The sequence below is a fragment of the Oncorhynchus keta genome, unplaced genomic scaffold (genome assembly GCF_023373465.1).
Source record: "Oncorhynchus keta strain PuntledgeMale-10-30-2019 unplaced genomic scaffold, Oket_V2 Un_contig_3442_pilon_pilon, whole genome shotgun sequence".
NCBI lineage: Eukaryota > Metazoa > Chordata > Actinopteri > Salmoniformes > Salmonidae > Oncorhynchus > Oncorhynchus keta.
Window position 1 is genome coordinate 20,001 of NW_026287256.1, and position 14,610 is coordinate 34,610.

General features: G+C 49.6%; 1 pseudogene; it reads right to left on the reverse strand.

Moving 5' to 3' along the window:
• Window positions 1–14,610, reverse strand: part of LOC127923987 (tetratricopeptide repeat protein 30A-like) — a 37,231-nt pseudogene that overhangs the window by 4,121 nt on the left and 18,500 nt on the right.

Below are 14,610 nucleotides of genomic sequence, written 5' to 3' on the forward strand. Positions count from 1 at the left end.
TGATTGGTCATGATTTGGAAAGGCCCACACCTGTCTATATGAAAGGTTCCACAGTTGACAGGCATGTCAGAGAAAGAAACCAAGCCATGAGTGGAATGAATTGTCCTTAGAGCTCCAAGACAGGATTGTGTCGAGGCACAGATCTGGGGAAGGGTACCAAAACATTTCTGCAGAGTTGAAGGGCCAGTGGCCTCATCATTCTTAAATGGAAGATGTTTGGAAACCACCAAGACTCTTCCTAGAGCTGGCTGCCCGGCAAAACTGAGCAATCGGGGGAGAAGGACCTTGGTCAGAGGTGACCAAGAACTGATGGTCACTCTGACAGAGCTCAGAGTTCCTCTGTGGAGATGGGGAGAACCTTCCAGAAGGACAACCATCTGTGCAGCACTCCACCAATCAGGCCTTTATAGCAGAGTGGCCAGACAGAAGCCACTCCTCAGTAAAGACACATGACAGCCCGCTAGGAATTTGTCAAAAGGCACTAAAGACTCTCAGACCATGAGAAACAAGATTCCCTGGTCTGATGAAACTAAGATTGAACTCTTTGGCCTGAATGCCAAGCTTTACGTCTGGAAGGAAACCTGGCACTATTTGTACGGTGAAGCACGGTGGTGGCAGCATCATGCTGTGGGGGATGTTTTTCAGCGGCAGGGACTAGGAGACTAGTCAGGATCAAGGGAAAAGATGAACGAAGCAAAGTATAGAGTGATCCTTGATGAAAACCTGGACCTCAGACAGCGAAGGTTCACCTTCCAACAGGACGAAGACCCTAAGCACACAGCCAAGACAATGCAGGAGTGGCTTGGGACAAGTCACTGAATGTCCTTGTTGCCCAGCCGGCCAGACTTGAACATCTTTGGGAGACGTGAAAATAGCTGTGCAGCGCGCTCCCCATCCAACCTGACAGAGCTTCAGAGGATCTGCAGAGAAGAATGGGAGAAACTCCCCAAATACAGGTGTGCCAAGCTTGTAGCATCATACCCAAGAAGACTCAAGGCTGTAATCTCTGCCAAAGTACTGAGTAAAGGGTCTGAATACTTATGTAAATGTGATATTTCAGTTTTTATTTGTAATAAATTAGCACAATTTTTTTACTTCATCATTATGGGGGTATTGTGTGTAGGTTGATGAGGGAAAAAATATTTTAATCAATTTTAGAATAAGGCTGTAAATGTAACAAAGTGTGGAAAAAAGTCAAGGGGTCTGAATATTTTCCTGAAGGCAATGTATGTGATCCCTCCCTCTCTCCTCTCTCTCCTCTCTCCTCCCCATCTCCCTCCCTCTCTCCTTTTCTCTCCCATCTCCTCCCTCCTCTCCTTTCTCCCCATCTCTCCGTCTCCTCTCTCCCCCCCCCATCTCCCTCCTCTCTCTTTCTCTCCCATCTCCCCCTCTCTCCTTTCTCCCCCATCTCGCTCCCTCTCTCCCCCATCTCCCTCCCCTCTCTCCTCTATCCCCCATCTCCCTCCCTCTCTCTCCTCTCCCCATCTCCCTCCCTCTCCTTTCTCCCCCCATCTCCTCCTCTCTCCTTTCTCCCCCATCTCCCTCCCATCTCCCTCCCTCTCTCCTTTCTCCCCATCTCCTCCCTCTCTCCTTTCTCCCCCATCTCCCTCCTCTCTCCCCCATCTCCCTCCCTCTCTCCTTTCTCCCCATCTCCCTCCCTCTCTCCTTTCTCCCCCATCTCCCTCTCTCCTTTCTCTCCCATCTCCTCCTCTCTCCTTTCTCCCCATCTCTCTCCCTCTCTCCCTCTCCCCATCTCTCTCCCTCTTCTCCTCTCTCCCCCCATCTCCCTCCCTCTCTCCTCTATCCCCCATCTCCCTCCCTCTCTCCTCTCCCCCATCTCCCTCCCCCTCTCCTTTCTCCCCCATCTCCCTCCCCTCTCCTTTCTCCCCCATCTCCCTCCCCCATCTCCCTCCCTCTCTCCTTTCTCCCATCTCCTTTCTCCCTCTCTCCCTCCCTCACTCCTTTCTCCCTCCCTCTCTCCCTCTCTCCCCCCATCTCCCTCCCTCTCTCCATTCTCCCCCACCTCCTCCCTCCCTCTCTCCCCCATCTCCCCTCATCTCCCATCTCTCTCCTCTCTCCTCCCATCTCCTCTCCCTCTCTCCTTTCTCCCTCCCTCTCTCCCTCATCTCCCTCCCTCTCTCCATTCTCCCCACCTCCCTCCCTCCCTCTCCCCCCCCATCTCCCTCCCTCTCTCCCCCATCTCCCTCATCTCCCCATCTCTCTCTCCCTCTCTCCCCCATCTCCTCTCTCTCCCCCATCTCCCCCCTCTCTCCTTTCTCCCCCATCTCCCTCCCTCTCTCCCATCTCCCTCCCTCTCTCCTTTTCTCCCCTCCCTCTCTCCCCCCATCTCCCCCCATCTCCCTCCCCCATCTCCCTCCTCTCTCCCTCCTCTCCCCATCTCTCTCCCTCTCCCCCCATCTCCTCCCTCTCTCCTTTCTCCCCCATCTCCCTCCCTCTCTCCCCCATCTCTCTCCCTCTCCCCCATCTCCCTCCCTCTCCCCATCTCCTCCCTCTCCCTCTCTCCCCCATCTCTCTCTCCCCATCTCTCCCTCTCTCCCCCCATCTCTCTCCCTCCCTCCCTCTCTCTCCCCCATCTCCCTCCCTCTCTCCCCCATCTCCTCCCCTCTCCCCATCTCCTCCCTCTCTCCCCCATCTCCCTCTCCCCTCTCCCCCATCTCTCTCCTCTCCCCCCATCTCCTCCCTCTCCCCCCATCTCCCTCTCTCCCCATCTCCCTCCCTCTCTCCCCATCTCCCCATCTCCCTCTCCCCCATCTCCTCCCTCTCCTCTCTCCCCATCTCTCTCCTCATCTCCTCCTCTCCCCCATCTCCCTCTCTCCCCCATCTCCCCTCCCTCTCTCCCCCCATCTCCCCATCTCTCTCCCCCATCTCCCTCCCCCCATCTCCCCCCCCCATCTCCTTTCTCCCTCTCTCCTCTCCCTCACTCCTTTCTCCCCCTCCCTCTCCCCCATCTCCCTCCCTCTCTCTCCATTCTCCCCACCTCCCTCCCTCCCTCTCTCCCCCATCTCCCTCATCTCCCCCATCTCTCTCCCTCTCTCCCCATCTCCTCCCTCTCCTTTTCCCTCCCTCTCTCCCTCATCTCCTCCCTCTCTCCATTCTCCCCCACCTCCCTCCCTCCCTCTCCCCCATCTCCCCTCCTCTCCCCCATCTCCCCCATCTCCCTCATCTCCCCATCTTTCTCCTCTCTCCCCCATCTCCCTCTCTCCCCCATCTCCCTCCCTCTCTCCTTTCTCTCCCCATCTCCCTCCCTCTCCCCATCTCTCCCTCCCCCTCTCTCCTTTCTCCCCATCTCTCCCTCTCTCCCCCATCTCCTCCCTCTCTCCCCCATCTCCTCCCTCTCCCTCTCTCCCCATCTCTCTCTCCCTCTCCCCCATCTCCCTCCCTCTCTCCTTTCTCCCCCATCTCCCTCCCTCTCTCTCCCCCATCTCTCTCCCTCTCTCCCCATCTCCCTCCCTCTCCCCCATCTCCCTCCCTCTCTCCCTCTCCCCCATCTCTCTCCTCTCCCCCATCTCTCTCCCTCTCTCCCCATCTCTCTCCCTCTCCCCCATCTCCCTCCCTCTCTCCCCCATCTCCCTCCCTCTCTCCCCATCTCCCTCCCTCTCTCCCCATCTCTCTCCCTCTCTCCCCCATCTCCCCCATCTCCCTCTCTCCCCCATCTCCCTCCCCTCTCCCCATCTCCCTCTCCCCTCCCCCCCATCTCTCCCTCTCCCCCATCTCCCTCCCTCTCCCCATCTCCCTCTCTCCCCATCTCCTCCCTCTCTCCCCATCTCCCCATCTCCCTCTCCCCCATCTCCCTCCCTCTCCCTCTCTCCCCATCTCTCTCCCTCATCTCCCTCCCTCTCCCCATCTCCCTCTCTCCCCCATCTCCCTCCCTCTCTCCCCATCTCCCCATCTCCCTCTCCCCCATCTCCCTCTCCCCCCATCTCCCCCCCCATCTCCCCTCTCCCCCATCTCCCTCTCCCCCCATCTCCCCCCTCTCCCCATCTCCCTCCCCCCCATCTCCCTCCCTCTCTCATCTCCCTCCCTCATCTCCCTCTCTCCCTCCCCCATCTCTCTCCCTCCCCCCATCTCCCTCCCTCTCCCCATCTCCCTCCCTCTCCAGTTAACTCACGTTGTCGTAGTGTTTCTTAACGATGGGTTCGTAAAAGCCGATGGCTTCCTTGTACTTGTTCTCCTGCATGAAGAGAACGTGAGCCACGTTGAGCTTCCAGGTGTCGTGTTCGTTGCAGAACTCCACCGACTTACGGAAGATCTTCTCAACCATCTGGTAGTTCTCCCTGTTCCAGTAGATCTTAGCCTGGGCCATCAGCACTGGGATGTACCTATAGGACAGGACAACAGTTATATACCAGTAGATCTTAGCCTGGGTTATCAGCACTGGGATGTACCTATAGGACAGGACAACAGTTCTATACCAGTAGATCTTAGCCTGGGTTATCAGCATTGGGATGTGGGGTGTTATTTTAATTCTTTATTTCTGGAGAAACCTAATATTGATTATTTAGCAGACATCACTTCCTTATAGCCGTCTGGATGAGAAACGATGTCAATTTTGTCTGTTCTCTTTGGTCGCAATGTCTTTTTTTTTTAGATAAACAGCGTGTTTGAATGGTAACTGTGTTACGGGTGGAGTTTTGGGCGGGGTGAGGAAAGGTGTGACTTTCAGGTTACAACAGGCTATAAGTATACAGCAGAACGCCGATCGTCCTCACTTTGATTATGCTGTAAACAACATGACCAGGATCTCTATTCATTTAAGCGATCAGATTAGGGCTTTCAGGAGGAATATGGAAAATCTACTGGAGACATTTCAAAAGTACTGGTAGACTTGGTGATTTTGGTCACGGACATTGCCATTCACAAACAATATAATCAGATGCCTGTTTTACACCGACCTCGAAAGCCCAGGGCTATGATCAGGTACGGTAGGCTACAATACTGTAAGCCCAGGAAAATGATCAGGTACGGTAGGCTACAATACTGTAAAGCCCAGCAGAATGATCAGGTACGGTAGGCTACAATACTGTAAAAGCCCAGCAAATGATCAGGTACGGTAGGCTACAATACTGTAAAGCCCAGCAGAATGATCAGGTACGGTAGGCTACAATACTGTAAAGCCCAGCAGAATGATCAGGTACAGTAGACTACAATACTGTAAAGCCCAGGACTATGATCAGGTACGGTAGGAACACAATACTGTAAAGCCCAGGACTATGATCAGGTACGGTAGGCTACAACACTGTAAAGCCCAGCAGAATGATCAGGTACGGTAGGCTACAATACTGTAAAGCCCAGGACTATGATCACGGTAGGCTACAATACTGTAAAGCCCAGCAGAATGATCAGGTACAGTAGACTACAATACTGTAAAGCCCAGCAGAATGATCAGGTACGGTAGGCTACAATACTGTAAAGCCCAGCAGAATGATCAGGTACAGTAGACTACAATACTGTAAAGCCCAGGACTATGATCAGGTACGGTAGGCTACAATACTGTAAAGCCCAGCAGAATGATCAGGTACGGTAGGCTACTATACTGTAAAGCCCAGCAGAATGATCAGGTACAGTAGACTACAATACTGTAAAGTGGATCTAATCATGCTAAAAAATAATGCTGAAATGAATCGACTGCTGGTCTTTACTGTCTGCTGCACATGTTTACATTGTATTCCATTTCCAGAGAGACTATTCAAGCCGTCCGTCGACTCACTGATGAATGAGGATGACGATGGATCGGTAAAGACCATCTGTAATCTGCTGACATCACAGCACAACATCAACATCGCTCTAATCACAGTCAGAAGACAGTTGAAGAAACTGGAGTGGACTTATGGAAAGGCTCAGTAAGACATGTTATATATATATATATAAACTGGAGTGGAGTTAAGTCCCGCAGCGTCAGCTCCCAACTTTTAAAGCAGGAACCACTATAGCAGTAGATGTCAGCCTGGGGGAATCACCAATACAGAAGAAGAGGAGATACACCATTCAGACAACCAGACAGGGAGAAGTTCCAGACCAGCCACCAATCAGACAGGGAGAAGGTCCAGACCAGCCACCAATCAGACAGGGAGAAGGTCCAGACCAGCCACCAATCAGACAGGGAGAAGGTCCAGACCAGCCACCAATCAGACAGGGAGCAGGTCCAGACCAGCCACCAATCAGACAGGGAGAAGTTCCAGACCAGCCACCAATCAGACAGGGAGAAGGTCCAGACCAGCCACCAATCAGACAGGGAGAAGGTCCAGACCAGCCACCAATCAGACAGGGAGAAAGGTCCAGACCAGCCACCAATCAGACAGGAGAAGGTCCAGACCAGCCACCAATCAGACAGGGAGAAGGTCCAGACCAGCCACCAATCAGACAGGGAGAAGGTCCAGACCGGCCACCAATCAGACAGGGAGAAGGTCCAGACCAGCCACCAATCAGACAGGGAGAAGGTCCAGACCAGCCACCAATCAGACAGGGAGAAGGTCCAGACCAGCCACCAATCAGACAGGGAGAAGGTCCAGACCAGCCACCAATCAGACAGGGAGAAGGTCCAGACCAGCCACCAATCAGACAGGAGAAGGTCCAGACCAGCCACCAATCAGACAGGGAGAAGGTCCAGACCAGCCACCAATCAGACAGGGAGAAGGTCCAGACCAGCCACCAATCAGACAGGGAGAAGGTCCAGACCAGCCACCAATCAGACAGGGGAGAAGGTCCAGACCAGCCACCAATCAGACAGGGAGAAGGTCCAGACCGCCACCAATCAGACAGGGAGAAGGTCCAGACCAGCCACCAATCAGACAGGGAGAAGGTCCAGACCAGCCACCAATCAGACAGGAGAAGGTCCAGACCAGCCACCAATCAGACAGGGAGAAGGTCCAGACCAGCCACCAATCAGACAGGGAGAAGGTCCAGACCAGCCACCAATCAGACAGGGAGAAGGTCCAGACCAGCCACCAATCAGACAGGGAGAAGGTCCAGACCAGCCACCAATCAGACAGGAGAAGGTCCAGACCAGCCACCAATCAGACAGGGAGAAGGTCCAGACCAGCCACCAATCAGACAGGAGAAGGTCCAGACCAGCCACCAATCAGGGAAGAATATTGGACCAAAGTGACCAACCAGCAGAGTAGGTGAGGTAAGTCACCAATCAGGGAAGAGAAAGGTGAGACAAGCTACCAATCAGACAGGAGAATACTCGGTAGGGGCGGGGTCTACTCACTTCTCCACCATCTCATCGTAGTCCTGGAGGGTTTTCTTCAAGGCTTCGTTATCCCGGGCTAGTCTGGCTTCCTGTATCTGAGAGACAAAGATTACACACAGGTCACGGGCTAGTCTGGCTTCCTGTATTTTAGAGACAAAGATTACACACAGGTCACGGGCTAGTCTGGCTTCCTGTATCTGAGAGACAAAGATTACACACAGGTCACGGGCTAGTCTGGCTTCCTGTATCTTAGAGACAAAGATTACACACAGGTCACGGGCTAGTCTGGCTTCCTGTATTTTAGAGACAGATTACACACAGGTCACGGGCTAGCCTGGCTTCCTGTATCTGAGAGACAAAGATTACACACAGGTCACGGGCTAGCCTGGCTTCCTGTACCTTAGAGACAAAGACTACACACAGGTCACGGGCTAGTCTGGCTTCCTGTACCTTAGAGACAAAGATTACACACAGGTCACGGGCTAGTCTGGCTTCCTGTATCTTAGAGACAGATTACACACAGGTCACGGGCTAGTCTGGCTTCCTGTATCCTAGAGACAAAGATTACACACAGGTCACGGGCTAGTCTGGCTTCCTGTATCTTAGAGACAGATTACACACAGGTCACGGGCTAGCCTGGCTTCCTGTATCTTAGAGACAGATTACACACAGGTCACGGGCTAGCCTGGCTTCCTGTATCTTAGAGACAGATTACACACAGGTCACGGGCTAGTCTGGCTTCCTGTATCTTAGAGACAGATTACACACAGGTCACGGGCTAGTCTGGCTTCCTGTATCTTAGAGACAGATTACACACAGGTCACGGGCTAGTCTGGCTTCCTGTATCTTAGAGACAGATTACACACAGGTCACGGGCTAGCCTGGCTTCCTGTATCCTAGAGACAAAGATTACACACAGGTCACGGGCTAGTCTGGCTTCCTGTATCTTAGAGACAGATTACACACAGGTCACGGGCTAGTCTGGCTTCCTGTATCTTAGAGACAGACTACACACAGGTCACGGGCTAGTCTGGCTTCCTGTATCTTAGAGTCAAAGACTACACACAGGTCACGGGCTAGTCTAGCTTCCTGTATCTTAGAGACAAAGACTACACACAGGTCACGGGCTAGTCTGGCTTCCTGTATCTTAGAGACAGATTACACACAGGTCACGGGCTAGTCTGGCTTCCTGTATCCTAGAGACAAAGACTACACACAGGTCACGGGCTAGTCTGGCTTCCTGTATCTTAGAGACAGATTACACACAGGTCACGGGCTAGTCTGGCTTCCTGTATCCTAGAGACAAAGACTACACACAGGTCACGGGCTAGTCTGGCTTCCTGTATCCTAGAGACAGATTACACACAGGTCACAAGCTAGTCTGGCTTCCTGTATCTTAGAGACAGATTACACACAGGTCACGGGCTAGTCTGGCTTCCTGTATCTTCGAGACAAAGACTACACACAGGTCACGGGCTAGTCTGGCTTCCTGTATCTTAGAGACAGATTACACACAGGTCACGGGCTAGTCTGGCTTCCTGTATCTTAGAGACAGATTACACACAGGTCACGGGCTAGCCTGGCTTCCTGTATCCTAGAGACAAAGATTACACACAGGTCACGGGCTAGTCTGGCTTCCTGTATCATAGAGACAGATTACACACAGGTCACGGGCTAGCCTGGCTTCCTGTATCTTAGAGACAAAGATTACACACAGGTCACGGGCTAGTCTGGCTTCCTGTATTTTAGAGACAGATTACACACAGGTCACGGGCTAGTCTGGCTTCCTGTATCTTAGAGACAAAGATTACACACAGGTCACGGGCTAGCCTGGCTTCCTGTATCCTAGAGACAGACTACACACAGGTCACGGGCTAGCCTGGCTTCCTGTATCTTAGAGACAGATTACACACAGGTCACGGGCTAGTCTGGCTTCCTGTATCCTAGAGACAGATTACACACAGGTCACGGGCTAGTCTGGCTTCCTGTATCTTAGAGACAAAGACTACACACAGGTCACGGGCTAGTCTGGCTTCCTGTATCTTAGAGACAGATTACACACAGGTCACGGGCTAGTCTGGCTTCCTGTATCCTAGAGACAGATTACACACAGGTCACGGGCTAGTCTGGCTTCCTGTATCTTAGAGACAGACGACACACAGGTCACGGGCTAGCCTGGCTTCCTGTATCCTAGAGACAGATTACACACAGGTCACGGGCTAGTCTGGCTTCCTGTATCCTAGAGACAAAGACTACACACAGGTCACGGGCTAGTCTGGCTTCCTGTATCCTAGAGACAGATTACACACAGGTCACAAGCTAGTCTGGCTTCCTGTATCTTAGAGACAGATTACACACAGGTCACGGGCTAGTCTGGCTTCCTGTATCTTAGAGACAGATTACACACAGGTCACGGGCTAGTCTGGCTTCCTGTATCTTCGAGACAAAGACTACACACAGGTCACGGGCTAGTCTGGCTTCCTGTATCTTAGAGACAGATTACACACAGGTCACGGGCTAGTCTGGCTTCCTGTATCCTAGAGACAGATTACACACAGGTCACGGGCTAGTCTGGCTTCCTGTATCTGAGAGACAGATTACACACAGGTCACGGGCTAGTCTGGCTTCCTGTATCTGAGACAGATTACACACAGGTCACGGGCTAGTCTGGCTTCCTGTATCCTAGAGACAGATTACACACAGGTCACGGGCTAGTCTGGCTTCCTGTATCTGAGAGACAGATTACACACAGGTCACGGGCTAGTCTGGCTTCCTGTATCCTAGAGACAGATTACACACAGGTCACGGGCTAGTCTGGCTTCCTGTATCTTAGAGACAGATTACACACAGGTCACGGGCTAGCCTGGCTTCCTGTATCTTAGAGACAGATTACACACAGGTCACGGGCTAGTCTGGCTTCCTGTATCCTAGAGACAGATTACACAGGTCACGGGCTAGCCTGGCTTCCTGTATCTTAGAGACAGATTACACACAGGTCACGGGCTAGCCTGGCTTCCTGTATCTTAGAGACAGATTACACACAGGTCACGGGCTAGTCTGGCTTCCTGTATCCTAGAGACAGATTACACACAGGTCACGGGCTAGTCTGGCTTCCTGTATCTGAGAGACAGATTACACACAGGTCACGGGCTAGCCTGGCTTCCTGTATCTTAGAGACAGATTACACACAGGTCACGGGCTAGCCTGGCTTCCTGTATCTTAGAGACAGATTACACACAGGTCACGGGCTAGCCTGGCTTCCTGTATCTTAGAGACAGATTACACACAGGTCACGGGCTAGTCTGGCTTCCTGTATCCTAGAGACAGATTACACACAGGTCACGGGCTAGTCTGGCTTCCTGTATCTGAGAGACAGATTACACACAGGTCACGGGCTAGTCTGGCTTCCTGTATCCTAGAGACAGATTACACACAGGTCACGGGCTAGTCTGGCTTCCTGTATCTGAGAGACAGATTACACACAGGTCTTTATGGATGCTTTATGTTGTTCTCTCCAATGATAACACAGTCTTATCACTGTATCCTGAACAGGTGAAAACGTGATGCCATTCTGTAAAAACACATCACTGATAGTAATCAGGTTAAACCGCACCAATGTGACCAGATCAGAGAAATGACTGGGCTGTAGAAGGCTTTGAAAAGTAAGCTTTCGTCCCAAATGGCACCCTAGTCCCATAGGGCTCAACTCAAAAGTAGTGCACTTTAGGAAGAAAATAAGGTGCTATTTAGAACCTATAAAAGGGTTCTTCGGCTGTCCCCATAGGAGAATCCTTTGAAGAACCCTTTTGGTTCCAGGTAGAACCCTTTTGAGTTCCATGTAGAATCTTGTACACAGAGAGTTCTACATGGAACCAAAATGGTTCTTCAAAGGATTCTCCTATGGGGACAGCCAAAGAACCCTTTTGGAACCCTTGGGGTTCCATTTGGGACGCAGCCTAAAGCTAATAAACAAGCTGGTGGCCTGAGAGAGCAGAATGGAAGAATGTAACCTGTGGGGCCTCGGACGAAAGAAAAGGAGAATGGAAGACCAAATAGATGAGAGAAGGATGACAACATGAACAGGATAACCAGACAACATCAACAGGATAACCAGACAACATCAACAGGATAACCAGACAACATCAACAGGATAACCAGACAACATCAACAGGATAACCAGACAACATCAACAGGATAACCAGACAACATCAACAGGATAAACAGACAACATGAACAGGATAACAGGATAACCAGACAACATGAACAGGATAACCAGACAACATTAACAGGATAACCAGACAACATGAACAGGATAACCAGACAACATGAACAGGATAACCAGACAACATCAACAGGATAACCAGACAACATCAACAGGATAACAGGATAACCAGACAACATCAGGATAACAGGATAACCAGACAACATAACAGGATAACCAGACAAATCATCAACAGGATAACCAGACAACATGAACAGGATAACAGGATAACAGGATAACCAGACAACATGAACAGGATAACCAGACAACATCAACAGGATAACCAGACAACAGGATGACAACATCAACAGGATAACCAGACAACATCAACAGGATAACCAGACAACATCAACAGGATAACCAGACAACATCAACAGGATAACCAGACAACATCAACAGGATAACCAGACAACATGAACAGGATAACCAGACAACATCAACAGGATAACCAGACAACATGAACAGGATAACCAGACAACATCAACAGGATAACCAGATAACAGGATAACCAGACAACATCAACAGGATAACCAGACAACATCAACAGGATAACAGGATAACCAGACAACATCAACAGGATAACCAGACAACATCAACAGGATAACAGGATAACCAGACAACATGAACAGGATAACCAGACAACATCAACAGGATAACCAGATAACAGGATAACCAGACAACATCAACAGGATAACAGGACCAACAGGATAGACAACATCAACAGGATAACCAGACAACATCAACAGGATAACCAGATGAACAGGATAACCAGACAACATCAACAGGATAACCAGACAACATGAACAGGATAAACAGACAACATCAACAGGATAACCAGACAACATCAACAGGATAACCAGACAACATCAACAGGATAACCAGACAACATCAACAGGATAACCAGACAACATCAACAGGATAACCAGACAACATGAACAGGATAACCAGACAACATCAACAGGATAACCAGACAACATCAACAGGATAACCAGACAACATCAACAGGATAACAGGATAACAGACAACAACAGGATAACCAGACAACATCAACAGGATAACCAGACAACATCAACAGGATAACAACATCAACAGGATAACCAGACAACATCAACAGGATAACAGGATAACCAGACAACATCAACAGGATAACCAGACAACATCAACAGGATAACCAGACAACATCAACAGGATAACCAGACAACATCAACAGGATAACCAGACAACATGAACAGGATAACCAGACAACATCAACAGGATAACCAGACAACATCAACAGGATAACCAGACAACATCAACAGGATAACCAGACAACATCAACAGGATAACAGGATAACCAGACAACATGAACAGGATAACCAGACAACATCAACAGGATAACCAGACAACATGAACAGGATAACCAGACAACATCAACAGGATAACCAGACAACATCAACAGGATAACCAGACAACATCAACAGGATAACCAGACAACATCAACAGGATAACCAGACAACATCAACAGGATAACCAGACAACATCAACAGGATAACCAGACAACATCAACAGGGATAACCAGGATAACCAACATCAACAGGATAACCAGACAACATCAACAGGATAACCAGACAACATCAACAGGATAACCAGACAACATCAACAGGATAACCAGACAACATCAACAGGATAGGACCAGACAACATCAACAGGATAACCAGACAACATCAACAGGATAAACAGACAACATCAACAGGATAACCAGACAACATCAACAGGATAACCAGACAACATCAACAGGATAACCAGACAACATCAACAGGATAATCAACAGACAACATCAACAGGATAACCAGACAACATCAACAGGATAACCAGACAACAACAGGATCAACAGGATAACCAGACAACATCAACAGGATAACCAGACAACATCAACAGGATAACCAGACAACATCAACAGGATAACCAGACAACATCAACAGGATAACCAGACAACATCAACAGGATAACCAGACAACATCAACAGGATAACCAGACAACATCAACAGGATAACCAGACAACATGAACAGGATAAACAGACAACATCAACAGGATAACCAGACAACATCAACAGGATAACCAGACAACATCAACAGGATAACCAGACAACATCAACAGGATAACCAGACAACATCAACAGGATAACCAGACAACATCAACAGGATAACCAGACAACATCAACAGGATAACCAGACAACATCAACAGGATAACCAGACAACATGAACAGGATAACCAGACAACATCAACAGGATAACCAGACAACATGAACAGGATAACCAGACAACATCAACAGGATAACCAGACAACATCAACAGGATAACCAGACAACATCAACAGGATAACCATGAACAGACAACATCAACAGGATAACCAGACAACATCAACAGGATAACCAGACAACATGAACAGGATAACCAGACAACATCAACAGGATAACCAGACAACATCAACAGGATAACCAGACAACATGAACAGGATAACCAGACAACATCAACAGGATAACCAGACAACATCAACAGGATAACCAGACAACATCAACAGGATAACCAGACAACATGAACAGGATAACCAGACAACATCAACAGATAACCAGACAACATCAACAGGATAACCAGACAACATCAACAGGATAACAGGATAACCAGACAACATCAACAGGATAACCAGACAACATCAACAGGATAACCAGACAACATCAACAGGATAACCAGACAACATCAACAGGATAATCAACAGGATAACCAGACAACATCAACAGGATAACCAGACAACATCAACAGGATAACCAGACAACATCAACAGGATAAAGACAACATCAACAGGATAACCAGACAACATCAACAGGATAACCAGACAACATCAACAGGATAACCAGACAACATCAACAGGATAACAGGATAACCAGACAACATCAACAGGATAACCAGACAACATCAACAGGATAACCAGACAACATCAACAGGATAACCAGACAACATCAACAGGATAACCAGACAACATCAACAGGATAACAGGATAACCAGACAACATCAACAGGATAACCAGACAACATCAACAGGATAACCAGACAACATCAACAGGATAACCAGACAACATCAACAGGATAACCAGACAAC